Below are 14,861 nucleotides of genomic sequence, written 5' to 3' on the forward strand. Positions count from 1 at the left end.
AGTGATTGAGGATGTATAATATATATATATATATATATGCATATATATATATATATATATATATATATATATATGTGATACACATAGACATACCTGTGCTTATGTATAGATCTCTCACACACACACACACACACACACACACACATACACACATACATACATATTCATCTTGCTGGGTTATCGAACTATCCACAACATTTGTTTTTTAGACCGGGAAGTCCTGTAACTCATTCAGGATATGCGCTAGTGCTTTTACTTGAATACACCTAGAACAGGGATTGACATAAAACTTGTCCTTGATGTAACTTAACAGGGTGGAATCAAACATGGTCGAAATTTTTAAACTAAAGGACAATTTATATTTCTGCATCTAACCTAGGTCAGCATACACAGACACACACACACCCTACACCGCACTTTCGCCCGCGCTCCTCTGATTTGTAACTACACACGGCAAGTCCTTTTTGTTGTACGCCTGTGCAAAACATATATGTGTGTATGTAAAATAGGTTGCAATACTGTTACTTTTAATAGCTGTAGCTTGTAATTGTTTGAGGCTTGCAGGCATTAAAAATGCGCCAATGTAGCTTTTTTCTCTGTAATTTTTTTTTTTTATTTATAGCTAACTACTTTAGTTATAAGCATAATTGTTCTGACTTTTACTGTTTGCTGTTTCTTAACAACAGGATGTGAGTGATGCAAACAACTAGTTCAACCTCAACCGCATTTCCAATTGTGAGACTCCTCAAGCCAACAGCAGTGACACAGTTCAACTACTGTTTTGTACCCATTGTTCCTGATAAAGTTTGTAACTGTAGCATTAGTTAGTATTGCACCTTGCCAGACACTTTTACCACTCTATAGCTGTGTCCTAATCTGTAGGCTACGGCTTTCAAAGGACCCATTTGAAGGCCGATTACATCATGGCAACGTAAAGCGATGGCCGCTCCAAGTCAAAGACCGATGCTACAATGGCCTAATTTGTAGGCCAATTGCATCATGGCGCGTGCATAAGACCATTCTTCACGATGCAACCGCCAAGGACTCAGACTATTCAAGGATTGCAACCCCTAGCACAGCAACCCTAAATAGCTGCAGTTGGCAAGCGGCAATAAGTATACTATATATTAACCTACATAAACTAAACAAAGTTAAATATTTAATATATTTTGTTTAAATGTGCATTTCCTTTGATGTAGAAAATAATTTACAATTTTGGTAAAATAAGTCGACATTGATCAGCTTTATATTTAGCATTTTTTAATGCCATAGCAATATTTTAGTAAGTCGTAGCCCAACATTTAAAGTGTCATTTGATTATTAAAAGTCAAAAACTAACAATTCGTTTTTCCATTTTCATTAACAAGTAACATCTGGTGCAGCTCTCTTCACGCACCATTGCTACGATAATCAGGAACTTCCATGAAGGCTAGACTCATGCAGTGTCCTTAGTCTGAGTAGACCGAATCTTTCAAAGGATGTAGTCTTTGAATTGGGACACAACTCAAATGCACTTACTTTTTTATGAATACACTTTGTTAAAAGGACTCATAATGGGCTCACATATTTTACATTTTAAATGCATTTAAGGTCTAAGGTACAGACATGCCATTAATGTTCATGTGACATACCTGGAAAGGGACACAAGTTCCAGGAAAATAGTTAAAAATTATATATCAATAAAAAGGTGTGTAAAGTACAAAATAGTATTTTTAATGTCTATGTTTAAGTGATTAGAAAGATCTCACTATATAAAGCCATTTATTACAAATATGTGACTCATTTTAGTGAAAATAAAAGTGAATTAGATAGCACGGCAAAACATGGCAAAGTCTCCGAACACACGGAAACACAGTGTTTATTAAAGAGGAGAGTGAAACATAAAGACATACTGAGGAACCAGCTGGTCAGTTTTCAATGGACCCAAGTAATTTCCAAAAGGCTGAGGACAATAAAGCTGTATTGTTCATTTGCTTTTAATAGACACAGACTGAAGGGATTGGGTTTAAAACATGCCAGTGTTACACCCCTGATAAAGGGGAGAAATGTTCATAAATAAGTAAAGGGCGAAGACTCGTGCTGCTGTCTCTGTGTCAATCTGTATTGGTAATGACAATATCTTTCATTCAACAGCATAGATTACTTAATAACAGAACTGAATCAACGAATGGATGAGTACATTGAATCACAGTAATATGTTCTTAATCAATAATACAAATCAATTCTCCTATAATAACTAAATTCATTTTGTATTATCTGAATACATAGTGAATTATCCTTTAGATAACAATCAGTGACGACACTTTTCATGAACGAGAAAACGCTATTAAAGTGAAACACTATTCCAACAATCCATTATTAAAGGATTAAACTCAAGAAAACAAAAGATAACAAAACATAACATAACTTCCACTACACAACATACACTTTTAATCCACGCTGTGAAGATGCAACTCGATGTTCAACTCAAACCACGTGCGATCTCATTTTAGCATGCTAATTAGCATGAAGTTACTGCATACGATCTTTGTTCGATTTAACAACATCATTCTAAAACATATTCACAGAAGTAAGTAGTCTCATGACTACTATTTTGTTTTAACTTATAATGAAAACCATTATGACACATTTGTTACCTGAAAATGAGAAATGTTCATAAATAAGTAAAAGGCAAAGACTGTAAGGCTGTCTCTGTGTCAATCTGTATTGTTAATGACACGCAACACAGCACATCTCTCCCTACTGATACTCCAAAGGATGCACTCAAATCATTGATTTTTTTTTTTTTCCTTTTTTCCTTTTTATAGGCAAGTGCAACACTATAAAACACTAATTGCATTACTTTTTAGATAATCATATTGATCTGTTTTTTTTTTCAACCTCTACACCAGCCCAGAATTCTCATGTCTTGCCTACAGCTGATTTGAAGATTGTCCAGTTACCATTACAGTGGTACAACTCAGAGCATTATGTTTTAAGGAAACCAGCTCTGCTTATCACATGGAGAGTACCATCCAAAAGTAAAGTGTGATGTCTTGTGCTGTTTTTCAGCAACAAGGATGGAGGGACTCATCAGAGTAGAATAAAACTCAATAAATCAAAATGTAGAGATATCCTTAATGAAAACTCAGTGCAGAGCATTCAGAAACTGGGCAGAAGGTTCCTCCAACAGGATGATGAATCCAAGAACATAACAAGACTGGTCCAACCATAGCCTGGGATTTAACCCATTCAAATATTCTGAGAAACATGAACATGTGCATCTGCCCCTAATCCAACCTGACAGAGCATAAGAGGTAAAGAGGAGAGAAAGACGGCAGATAAATGACAAATTGCTGAATAGCAAAGCTTGTCGATCAAACAAAGAAGACTTGAGGCTGTAAATATGCATCAGCTAAATATTTAGTCTTATTTTCATAATTGTGTCACTAAATTAACTTCAGACATTTTTGAAGACATCCAATCATTTGGAATATCTAAAAAGCCCTGAATGTGCTCATGTACAGACAGAGAAATCCTACCAAAATATAATGGTCTTAAGAGGTAAAAGTAGGTTAACATAAGGCAGTAACAAAATGTGAAAACAAGAAGGGGTATGAAAATTTTGTAAGGCACTGTATATATAACACATTGCATAAAAAGTTGACAACTCACAATTTCTGAATTTGGTAATTAATTTTACACTTTCAGGCAAATTTTAATGCTTCTCTTTATTTATTTTTTTAAATACACACATAAAGCACTTGACCATCTCTGGCTCAGCACCAGACAAAGCATGAAAGCATATCTTGAATTTATCAGTTAATCACATGACACACTGAACAGTAATCACTCTGGTGTGATTTTACATGTTAAAGATCTACTTTACTTCTGAAACTCTGATCACCTGTAAACTTCTTCTCTCACGTGTGAATCTTCATGTGTTTCTTAAGGTGTCCTTTTTCAGTGAAACTCTCTTCCACACTGTTGGCAGGTGAAAGGTTTTTCCAGTGTGAATCCTTATGTGGGCATCGAGGTGTTGTTTATGTGCAAAACTTTTTCGTGCATTAAGTAGCAGGAGTAAGGCTTCTCTCCCGAATGTATTCTCTGCAGTGGTCTTTAAGGTTTCTTTTAGTAAAACCCTTTCCACACTGTTTGCAGGTGAAAGGCTTCTCTCCGGTGTGAACTCTCATGTGGTCTTTAAAGTTTCCTTGTTTAGTGAAGTTCTTTCCACACTGTTGGCAGGTGAAAAGTTTCTCTCCGGTGTGAATCTCATGTGGACAACGAGGTGTTGTTTATGTTTAAAACTTTTTCCACACTGAGGGCACATGTAAGGCTTCTCTTTACTGTGAATTGTCATGTGGTTTTTAAGGTGCACTTTTTGAATAAAACTCTTTCCACACAGCTCACAGGCATAAGGCTTCTCTCCAGAATGAATTCTCATGTGCTCTTTAAGGTTTCCTGGTTTAGTAAAACTCTTTCCACACTGTTGGCAGGTGAAGGGTTTCTCTCCAGTGTGAACTCTCGTGTGGTATTTAAGGTGCGCTTTTTGAATGAAACTCTTTCCACACTGTTGGCAGCTAAAAGGTTTTTCTCCAGTGTGAACTCTCAAGTGGACTTCAAAGTCTCCTTTTCTGTTGAAACTCTTTCCACACTGTTTGCAGGTGAGATATCTTCTGTTTGCTGTCTTTTGAGTTCTTTTTGCGTGTCTTTTCAGAATGAATGTTATCTTCTTTGTTGGGTTCTTGACTCTCCTCTTTAGCATTGTCAGGTCTAATGCAAAAAAAAAAAAAATATATATGTATTAATGAACGCCATTTAAATGGAACAAAAACAAACATCAAGACTGACAACATGTAGATCTTATATGCGCTTAAGTCAGTGGTCTCAAGTTCAGTGCCTGGAGGGTCACAGCTCTGACAAGTTGAAGAGTAAGAAGACAGCTAAACTGTACAGAGCTGTGGCCCTCCAGGAACTGAGTTTGAGATTAACACACTAAGCTCAAAACCTCTTCCCATCATTCAGTGCAATGATAGAATTTGTAGGTAATGAGTCATGTGAACTCAACATGAAGCGATTTTAATTACAAGGAGAGTGAATGAAAACCAACCTGTTTGTTCCTCAGCATCTTCATGTTTAAAACGGAACATTTCTCCAATCTTCATGTCTCCACTCTCTCTTTAATAAACGCCATTTTTGTTTGTTTCTCGGTTTCTTCACGCTCGACTCTGAATGTTTCTTGAATCTTCACGCCTTCACTCTCTTTTTAACGCCATTTTGTTTGTTCCTCAGTTTCTTCATGTTTGACTCTGAATGTTTCTTCAGTCTTCAACAATAAATGCCATCTTTATAATAATGTCACATGGATCTGTAAGAGATGAATTACAGAAGTGATCAATACCACAAATCTTCTGTCTTATATAAGCAAGTATGAAGTGCTCGGAGTTCACTTTTAACATTTATGATATTTCCAGTTAAAAATATGTGAGGTACCTGGTTCACTGATTAAATCTGTTCAGCAAAGATATGATGGCATACTCAGATGTTACTCCTCATCTCATTTATCATTGTTAGAAATGAATGATGTTCAGTTTCTAAATATAAGATGTGTTTATGCAGTTTATGTATCCTTTACCGTGTGACATTTAAGCCTATAGGTCAAGTTACATTTGTTTAAATGGGGTCAGATTGTATTGTGTTAGATCTTTGAGTATTTAAATGATGAGACAGAGAACAATTTTAAAATGAAAATCAAATGTGCATTCACAGTATTCATAGGCTGTTAAAAGTCTATTTGTACCATACCATTAAAAACAGTATCAAGTGTCCAGCAGTGTATACAAAATCCATGTGTTTGTATCTGGAAAGATAAGACAAAGTCCAGAAAAAGGTAATTACCAGCAGATTTGTAAAGTGAGAGACTGTTTGCTAGCCATGCTGTCTTACTGTTTTTGTTCCTCTGTTCCCTGTCATGTGATCAGTCACATGACAGGCAAACCCAGAGTCTCTTAAAGACACATACATTTTTAAAAGGGAAATGTCTGCTAGCAAATGTTATGCTAGCGTAGTGTATCTGTTTATAATGATGCTAAGCATGGAACATCTTGAAAGCTTTCATATTTCGTTGTATATCCTATGTTTTTATTAATAGTTTGAGTTTGTTTTACTGTTCATATATGTGTGTTTTTTTAAATAAACTGAATGAATTTTGAATCTTTATGATTCACAGCTGTTGGAACAGACGTGATTTTGAGATGGTTGAGCTAAACTGAGCTGTGGCCCTCCAGGAATTGAGTCTGAGACCACTGGTTTAAATAGATGATGGGCTAGTAAAAATAAATAACTAAAATTCTTTCCAGCATTAAGGTAATCAGATCGCTCACCTCTGGTCCATGGTAGAGAGCAGTTTGGGAAACCTATTCATGAAAGTACAGTTACAAGTTCTTTGTTTTGATATATGGTCATGAACCAACAGCAGTAAATACATACAAGAATTTCAAAATCGATGTCACTTAAGCATGCTAACTTGAGTCCGCTTAGCATGCTAACTTTCCTTGGGATAACTCAGACAATGGAAATTTCATGACACTTAAGGTGTACGACCTATTTCAGATACAGGATATGTCTGATTCACACACAATAGATGTCTTCAGAGATTTCCAGTAGGGTATACCAGTGTTTATGAAAATAACCCATGGTTTTTATAATAAATATGATAGTATTTTTGGTAGATTGATTGCCATATTTGTATAACCATATACTAAAAATATACGTTAACTACATTAAACATGTTTTTTGTTTTATTTTTTTTAATGCGTATTGATTGAATCAAAGGAGTCTTTTGAACAGAATCACAAAATTTGAGTGAGATTAATGAAGATCCGCACAATCGCAGATGGGGTTGTATCTCAGGATTTGTTTAGGTTGATAATTGAGGTAATAAAATATGTTAAGGAATAATTTACATAAATGTTTTAAATAATCTATTTACCAAAAAATTAGTATTAAGGGTTTTAATGTGGGTTTATGTTCTATAATTCATGTAGATATCTTAAGCTTTTAATTGATTTAATTCATATATATATATATATATATATATATATATATATATATATATATATATATATATATATATATATATATATTATGTTTTAGGTCAGACAATGCTGCCCTTCTTCTGGAAAACTCCACGTAAAGAACAGCCAATCAGGTCATTTGCACACCAAAATATGTTTTATACAATTTAATTACCCAGGTTATCTCATATTTTATTCAGTTACTAAATCTGACTAGCTTAGATTTTTCCTATTCTTAATGAAGTAATCCTGTAGTTTTTTAATATTCATTGTTATGGTTTTTCCCTCTTCATTTTGATCTCTTTTTTAACATGCTAAATATTTTTTTTTGTAAAAAGTAGCCTACTGTAAATGATCAGCATTCCAATAAAGCTTTGATTATACTGTTTACATTTTTACTGGAAGTGCAGTTTAAAATTTAGTATAAAATGTAGTGCAGCATAAAATAAAATAAAAAATCTCTGAAAAGATTGTTTATCTGAAAGAAGAAAGTTGTATACACCTAGGATGGTTTAGAGGTGAGTAAATTATAGGGTAATTCTTTGACTTCTTCTACCTCAAAGTCAGAACAGTTTAACCAAAGGACAAGATTTATCAGCTCGATCAAGGGATAATCACACCTAGGAGGATAATGCAGCAGATAATGTCCTTGTTCAGCCCCAGCAGAAAATATGCACCCAGGAACAAGTTGTGCCAGGTTACCCTGTTGGAAAGCGCAAGGATTTTTTCCAACTCTCCAATATCCGCCCACTTTGCCGCAGACGCCAGGGTCTGTCCTCAGCCATGTGTACGGTATGGGATCAACAACATCACAACATCAAATACAACACACATGTAACAGTAACAATAGATATGTAGAAATCATTAATCTAACTCAATTTGAATCAACAATTGAATAAACAACAATTGAAAGAGGCTGGCAACTAAAGGGTGCTTTCCCACAAAAACCCCATCAATCAGAACATGGCAAGCCAAAATGGAGGCCACGTAAATTCTGAGAATATGTGCCAGAGGACAGTTTCCCTTGCAGAAACTCCAGCACTGAAACAATCTGGCAGTGAACTAGGCCTGAATGATGTGTCATGCACCAAATTTCAAAAACATGCCACCTGAGGGCATAAGTTGTTTTGTGGAAGGAGACCTAGCACTTAGAATAGTCTCTATTACAGTGCTACGTCCTCTGACGTAATTGTGTATTGTCAAATGATTGTTTGTTTTTCCCTTTTTTTTTTCTCTCTCTCTCCTGGCTAAGTAGCGCAAATTGCATGCAGCTGATGCCAATTAACGCCAGCGACTTCTTCACTGACCAGACAATAAAGCAGCACAGAGACGCAGTTCGAGAGGAGTCTCTTGTCCGCTATCCCAGACGATATTTGTCCTCTCGTTGTTGTGAGAAATGTAGTGAAACCCTAGGTGTGAATATAATGGTGATATTTCAACTGTCTCTTGAGGTCTAAAACAACCATGTAAGGAGATGAGTGTCTATTTATTTGGGATGTGTCCCTTTCTGATATTTTCTCATGTTTTCTATAGTCAGGGAGAGAGGTAAGACTATTGTCTTTAATTTAGTTTTTCTTTGTTTAGGTGTTAAGTCGTTAAATCAGAAGGTAGATTGTTTTGTTTGTTATGTTGGCATTTACTCTCCCGACGCCTTGGTTACGTTTGTTTTGTTAAGAAAAATAAAATTGTTTAATTATACTATCAAAAATGTTGTTATATTTTTTCTGAACTTCAGTGAACCAAGTTTGGAGAGTATTTATATTCTTCTCATCATTATTGAGGGCTGGGATAGAGGATCAGGAGACCTCTCATCGTGTTATTTCATTTTTCTTATTTTGTTACCTTCCCTAGTGACCCTAGACTAAAAAAAAAAATAGGACTTGGTAACAAAATGGGGGCTCAGTCCGTCGCTGAGATAAGTAACGGAAATTCGTTCGTTTTTTCCAAACAAAATTGTGAAGTATCTCTGTAATAACTGTGCACATTATTTCAGGATTTGGTCGTTTACATCACAGATTGGTGAGTACTGTATTTTTTTGATTTCTGGCTGATTTCTTTTTGTGTGAGAGAGGAGAATATTGGTAGTAGAAAGTGAAAATGGAATTTGATTTAGTTTCGCTTATCTCTTGCGCCGACTACGGAGGTTTATAATCGTAGTAAAAAAAGATCTCCTTATGATTGCTTACTTTTTTAGGGTTAATGTTCCTAGAGAGGCTACTAAACAGGTCATTAAAGAAGAGCTGTATGACAAGTTAGTAAACGAAGGAATCTTACCAAAGCAAACCGATGATGGTGAAGGGGTCGAACAGCTTGAAGGAAAAGAATTGATAGTATAAATTCAATAGATACTGACGCTATGGCTTTGCAGGACCCTAGGTTAGCGGTGAGATTAAAGGAGTTAGACCTAGAAATTAAAAAGCAGGAGTGCGAGGCTCAGATGATTAAATTGAGGACTGTTGAAGCGGAGGCTGACAGGGATATTACATTAAAAACTTTCTTTAGAAGCTCAGCGCGTAGTCGCTAAACCAGTTCCGCTACTCTCCTACCAAGGCTCAACTGCTTTTCTCCGATATCGATGGTGGCTAGCCCTTTGGCTGCAGGACAGAGTTATGCATCGAATGATGTTCCATTTGATCCTAGTAGATACATTAAACTTGTACCGCTGCTCAGAGAAGCCGAAGTGGATTCCTACTTTGTTGCGTATGAGCGAGTCGCTGGGAAGTTAGGATGGCCGAAGGATATGTGGGCTCTTTTGTTACAATGTAGTCTTACAGGTAAAGCGCAAGAAGTTTGCTCTACTCTTCCAATTGAATCTGCTCTTGATTATGACACCATTAAAGCCGCTGCTTTTGCGTGTGTATGAGCTTGTTCCGGAGGCGTACCGGCAAAAGTTTAGACAATACGAGAAATCAGCCAGACAATCATACGTAGAGTTCGCAAGGGAAAAAACAAATCTCTTCGATAAGTGGTGTTTTTCGAACAAGATAACGACCTTAGAAGAATTACGAGAATTAATTCTGCTAGAAGATTTAAAAAATTGTGTTCCTGAAACTTTGGTGGTTCATTTGAATGAACAAAAAGTCTCTTCATTGTCGAGTGCGGCCGTATTGGCTGATGAGTTTGTGTTGACACATCGCACTGTTTTTACCGCACCGCGACAGTCAAAATTTGTCCCTCCTGGTGCCGTTGCGTCACTAAATGTGACGCCTCGTTTCATGCGCCCCGTTAGAGTAGAAAATTTTTCCAGGGTACTCAAAAATTAAACCTGTAAATAAAGAGAAACGAGAATGTTTCTATTGTCTTAGCCCTGAACATCTGATTGCAGAGTGTCAATTGTGGAAGCAGAAAAACTTGAAAACTAAGAGTGTAGCTCTTGCTCAGTCTCTACCAAAGTTAAGCACAGCTGATGTAGAAAGTTACCAGCCATTTCTTTTAGAGGGCATGGTTTCTATTTATCCTGATGCTGAGTTTAAGCTTCTATTGTTATGCTTAGGGACACAGGTTCGGCTCAATCTTTCATTCTTGAGCATAGATTACCATTTTCTGCTGACACTTATACAGGTTTTGATGTATTAGTTCGAGGTATTGAGATGAGTTGTGTTAATGTGCCTTTGCATATGGTACATTTGAAGTCAGATCTTGTCAATGGAGCAGTTAAGTTGGGTGTCCGTAAACAATTACCTGTGGAAGGTGTAGATTTAATTATAGGGAATGACTTGGCAGGTGGTGAAGTTTTCCCTACTCCAATTGTCTCAAAGTCTCCAGTTGTGAAAGACCTGACTAATCTTGCTACTGCGTATCCTCAGCTTTTCCTGCATGTGCAGTGACTCGTGCACAGGCACAGAACTTTAAGGAAGTGGTGGATCTTGCTTACTCTTTTCTAGTCCCAGAAGCTGTTCCATCGGAGTGCACATTATCTATGGAGCCTGAGCTTGATTCCAGTTCTGAGGTGAAAACGGCCATAAAAGTGGGCAGAGATCATTTAATGGCAGCACAGAGAGGAGACTCAACGCTAGTGAAGTGTGTTGAAGCTGCAGATCTTGGGCAAGCACCTAAATCAGGGGTGATGTATTACTGGGATGATGGACTGCTGATGCGCAGATGGAAACCAGATGCTGACGATGAGAACTGTCAGGAGGTACAACAGATCGTTCTGCCTGGTGGCTATCGCACGCAGGTGTTGAGGCTAGCTCATGAACATGTAATGTCTGGTCATCTGGGAGTGACAAAAACATTTTACAGAGTTTCCAGATATTTCTACTGGCCTGGTATTAAGGCTGCTGTGTCTGCTTTTGCAAAGCGTGTAAAATTTGCCAACTTGCAGGAAAGCCAAACCAGAAGATTCCTGTAGCTCCTCTTACTCCCATCCCTGTTATGAAGGAGCCCTTTGAACGGCTGATCATTGATTGCGTTGGTCCATTACCAAGTCTAAGGCTGGACATCAGTATATCTTAACCATCATGTGTTCTGCCTCACGATTTCCTGAAGCAGTTCCATTACGTAGTCTAAAAGCTAAAGCAGTAGTGAGAGAGCTGATCAAGTTTTGTTCTACCTTTGACTGCCAAAGATAATCCAGACAGACCGTGGCACAAATTTTACATCAAAAATGTTTGAGCAGATCTTAAAGGAGCTTGGCATAAGTCACCAATTGTCCAGTGCCTACCATCCTGAGTCCCAGGGTGTACTTGAGAGGTTTCATCAGACATTGAAGACAATGCTGCGCAGTTACTGTGTCGAGACTGGAAAGGATTGGGACGAGGGTCTTCCATTTCTTCTCTTTGCAGTGAGAGAGACAGTGCAAGAGTCTCTGGGATTTAGTCCAGCAGAGCTTGTTTTTGGTCATGTTGTGCGAGGGCCATTAAAATTGTTAAGTGAACAATAGTTGTCTGAACATTCGTCCGCTGTGTCTATTCCTGATTATGTTCAATCCATCTGAAAGAGACTACAACAAGCTCGTGAAGTGGCATTACAACACCTGGTGACAGCACAACAAACGATGAAAGTCTGTTTTTAGGTCCTTCCAGCCTGAGATTCTGGAAAGTGAGTGACACAAACTATATAGTTGACACTCCTGATCGTAAGTGTAAAAGTCGTATGTGCCACATCAACATGCTGAAAAAGTATGTGACTTCTCAGTGTGTGAATGCAACAAAGTGTGACAAAATACTTGGTGAGGAAGAGCGGAAGTCTGGGAGAGTGTTAACTTCCACTGTTGCTTTGGTTACAAGCTACACCATGGAAGATGATGGTTTGCATAATAAAGAAGTTCAAATTTCTTCCACACGTTTACAAAACTCTGCTATCATGAGCGATTTGAGGAATTACCTTGCTCATCTTGAGGAAAGTCAAATTAAAGAACTGACTGAATTGTTGTTTGAATTCCCAGATCTGTTTTCAGATGTGCCTGGCAGAACTACCATTTGTTCCCACGACATTGATGTTGGAGATGCACCCCCAATTAAGCAGCATCCCTATCGAGTTAACCTCAAAAGCGTGACATAATGAAAGCTGAAGTGGAGTATATGCTGAAACATGGATTTGCTGTGCCGAGTCAAAGTCCTTGGAGTTCGCCCTGCTTACTGGTACCAAAGCCTGATTCCACCTATCGCTTTTGTACGGATTATCGCAATGTTAACCATATAACTAAGGCTGATTCCTTCCCACTTCCTAGGATGGAAGATTGTGTGGATAGGGTGGGTAACGCCAGGTATGTAACAAAGCTAGATCTTCTAAAGGGATACTGGCAGGTGCCTCTGACTCGGCGTGCATCAGAAATATCCGCTTTTGTTACACCAGACAGCTTCCTACAGTATTCTGTCCTGGCCTTTGGAATGCGGAATGCTCCTGCTACTTTCCAACGGTTAATGAATACAGTGTTGGCAGATGTGGAGAACTGTGAAGTATACTTGGATGATGTGGTTATTCATTCAGTTACTTGGACAGAGCATGTATCCAGCCTCAGAAAGGTACTTCTACGTTTGGCTGATGCCTCATTGACCTTGAATCTGGCTAAATGTGAGTTTGCAAAGGGAAAAATAACTTACCTGGGTAAGCAAGTTGGCCAAGGGATGGTCAAACCGGTTGAAGCCAAAATAACAGCGGTTCTTGAGTATCCTGCTCCCTCTAATAAGCGTGAACTTCGAAGATTTCTAGGAATGTGTGGATATTATCGTGCTTTCTGCCCAAACTTTTCCTCCGTTGTGTCTCCACTAACTGATTTGTTAAGCACTGCTAAAAGTTTTATCTGGACACCCAACTGTGAACATGCTTTTAAGGCTGCAAAATATTTACTCTGTAGTACACCAGTACTCAAAGCCCCTAAATTTGATGTTCCATTCAAATTGCAGATTGATGCCTCAGCTACAGGAGCAGGTGCAGTCCTTTTACAAGAGGATCGATTTGGTGTAGAGCACCCTGTCTCGTATTTTTCAAAAAAGTTCTCCAAGTGTCAGCAGAACTATAGTGTTATTGAGAAAGAGGCATTGGCCATGTTGATGGCATTACAACACTTTGAGGTATACATGGGTGGTAGCGTGTCCCCTATAGTTGTGTATACAGACCACAATCCGCTAGTTTTCCTTGAGCGTATGTCTAATTCAAATCAGCGGCCTTATGCGGTGGTCTCTTGCCATTCAAGAATTCAATCTGGACATTACTTACAAAAAGAGGCTCAGACAATATTGTGGCTGATGCATTGTCCAGGTCTTAGCATTTCTGTGTAGTGGAGTTTGATAATGTGTGTGTTTGGTTATAAACAACGTATGATGTTTATGATTTTAATGGTGTGGGTGTTACGTCCTCTGACGTAATTGTGTATTGTCACATGATTGTTTTTCCCTTTTTTTTTTCTCTCTCTCTCCTGGCTAAGTAGCGCAAATTGCATGCAGCTGATGACAATTAACGCCAGCACGACTTCACTCTGACCAGACAATAAAGCAGCACAGAGACGCAGTTCGAGAGGAGTCTCTTGTCCGCTATCCCAGACGATATTTGTCCTCTCGTTGTTGTGAGAAATGTAGTGAAACCCTAGGTGTGAATATAATGGTGATATTTCAACTGTCTCTTGAGGTCTAAAACAACCATGTAAGGAGATGAGTGTCTATTTATTTGGGATGTGTCCCTTTCTGATATTTTCTCATGTTTTCTATAGTCAGGGAGAGAGGTAAGACTATTGTCTTTAATTTAGTTTTTCTTTTGTTTAGGTAAGTTAAGTCGTTAAATCAGAAGGTAGATTGTTTTGTTTGTTATGTTGGCATTTACTCTCTCCCGACGTCTTGGTTACGTTTGTTTTGTTAAGAAAAATAAAATTGTTTAATTATACTATCAAAAATGTTGTTATATTTTTTCTGAACTTCAGTGAACCAAGTTTGGAGAGTATTTATATTCTTCTCATCATTATTGAGGGCTGGGATAGAGGATCAGGAGACCTCTCATCGTGTTATTTCATTTTTCTTATTTTGTTACCTTCCCCTAGTGACCCTAGACTAAAAAAAAATAGGAGTTGGTAACAACAGTATATTGAGAACCTTTGCCAGAAGTCCTGGGATCAGAGCCATCGGAGGAAGCGCATAAAGGCGAATATATATATATATATATATATATATATATATATATATATATATAAGCAGATATTTTTTTAACAATATATATATATATTTTTTGAGATGTACCTGTACTACAGGCATTGTATCAGTATTTTTGCATTGGGTGTATGATCAGGGCACTCTTCATCTGTTTTTTTTTTTTTTTACTGATTTAATTGTATACCCTGTCCTTGAGGAAGGCATCAGAGAAAGCTGTTTGCTT

At 37.6% G+C, this 14,861-nt stretch overlaps 1 protein-coding gene and 1 pseudogene across 1 annotated transcript in view; both read right to left on the bottom strand.

Moving 5' to 3' along the window:
- LOC122342952 (NACHT, LRR and PYD domains-containing protein 3-like) overlaps window positions 1-14,861 on the bottom strand; it is a 924,523-nt gene that overhangs the window by 365,774 nt on the left and 543,888 nt on the right. The gene's annotated exons all lie outside the window — the stretch shown is intronic.
- Window positions 3,839-4,744, bottom strand: LOC122342282 (annotated as a pseudogene).

The sequence above is a fragment of the Puntigrus tetrazona genome, chromosome 4 (genome assembly GCF_018831695.1).
Source record: "Puntigrus tetrazona isolate hp1 chromosome 4, ASM1883169v1, whole genome shotgun sequence".
Lineage (NCBI taxonomy): Eukaryota > Metazoa > Chordata > Actinopteri > Cypriniformes > Cyprinidae > Puntigrus > Puntigrus tetrazona.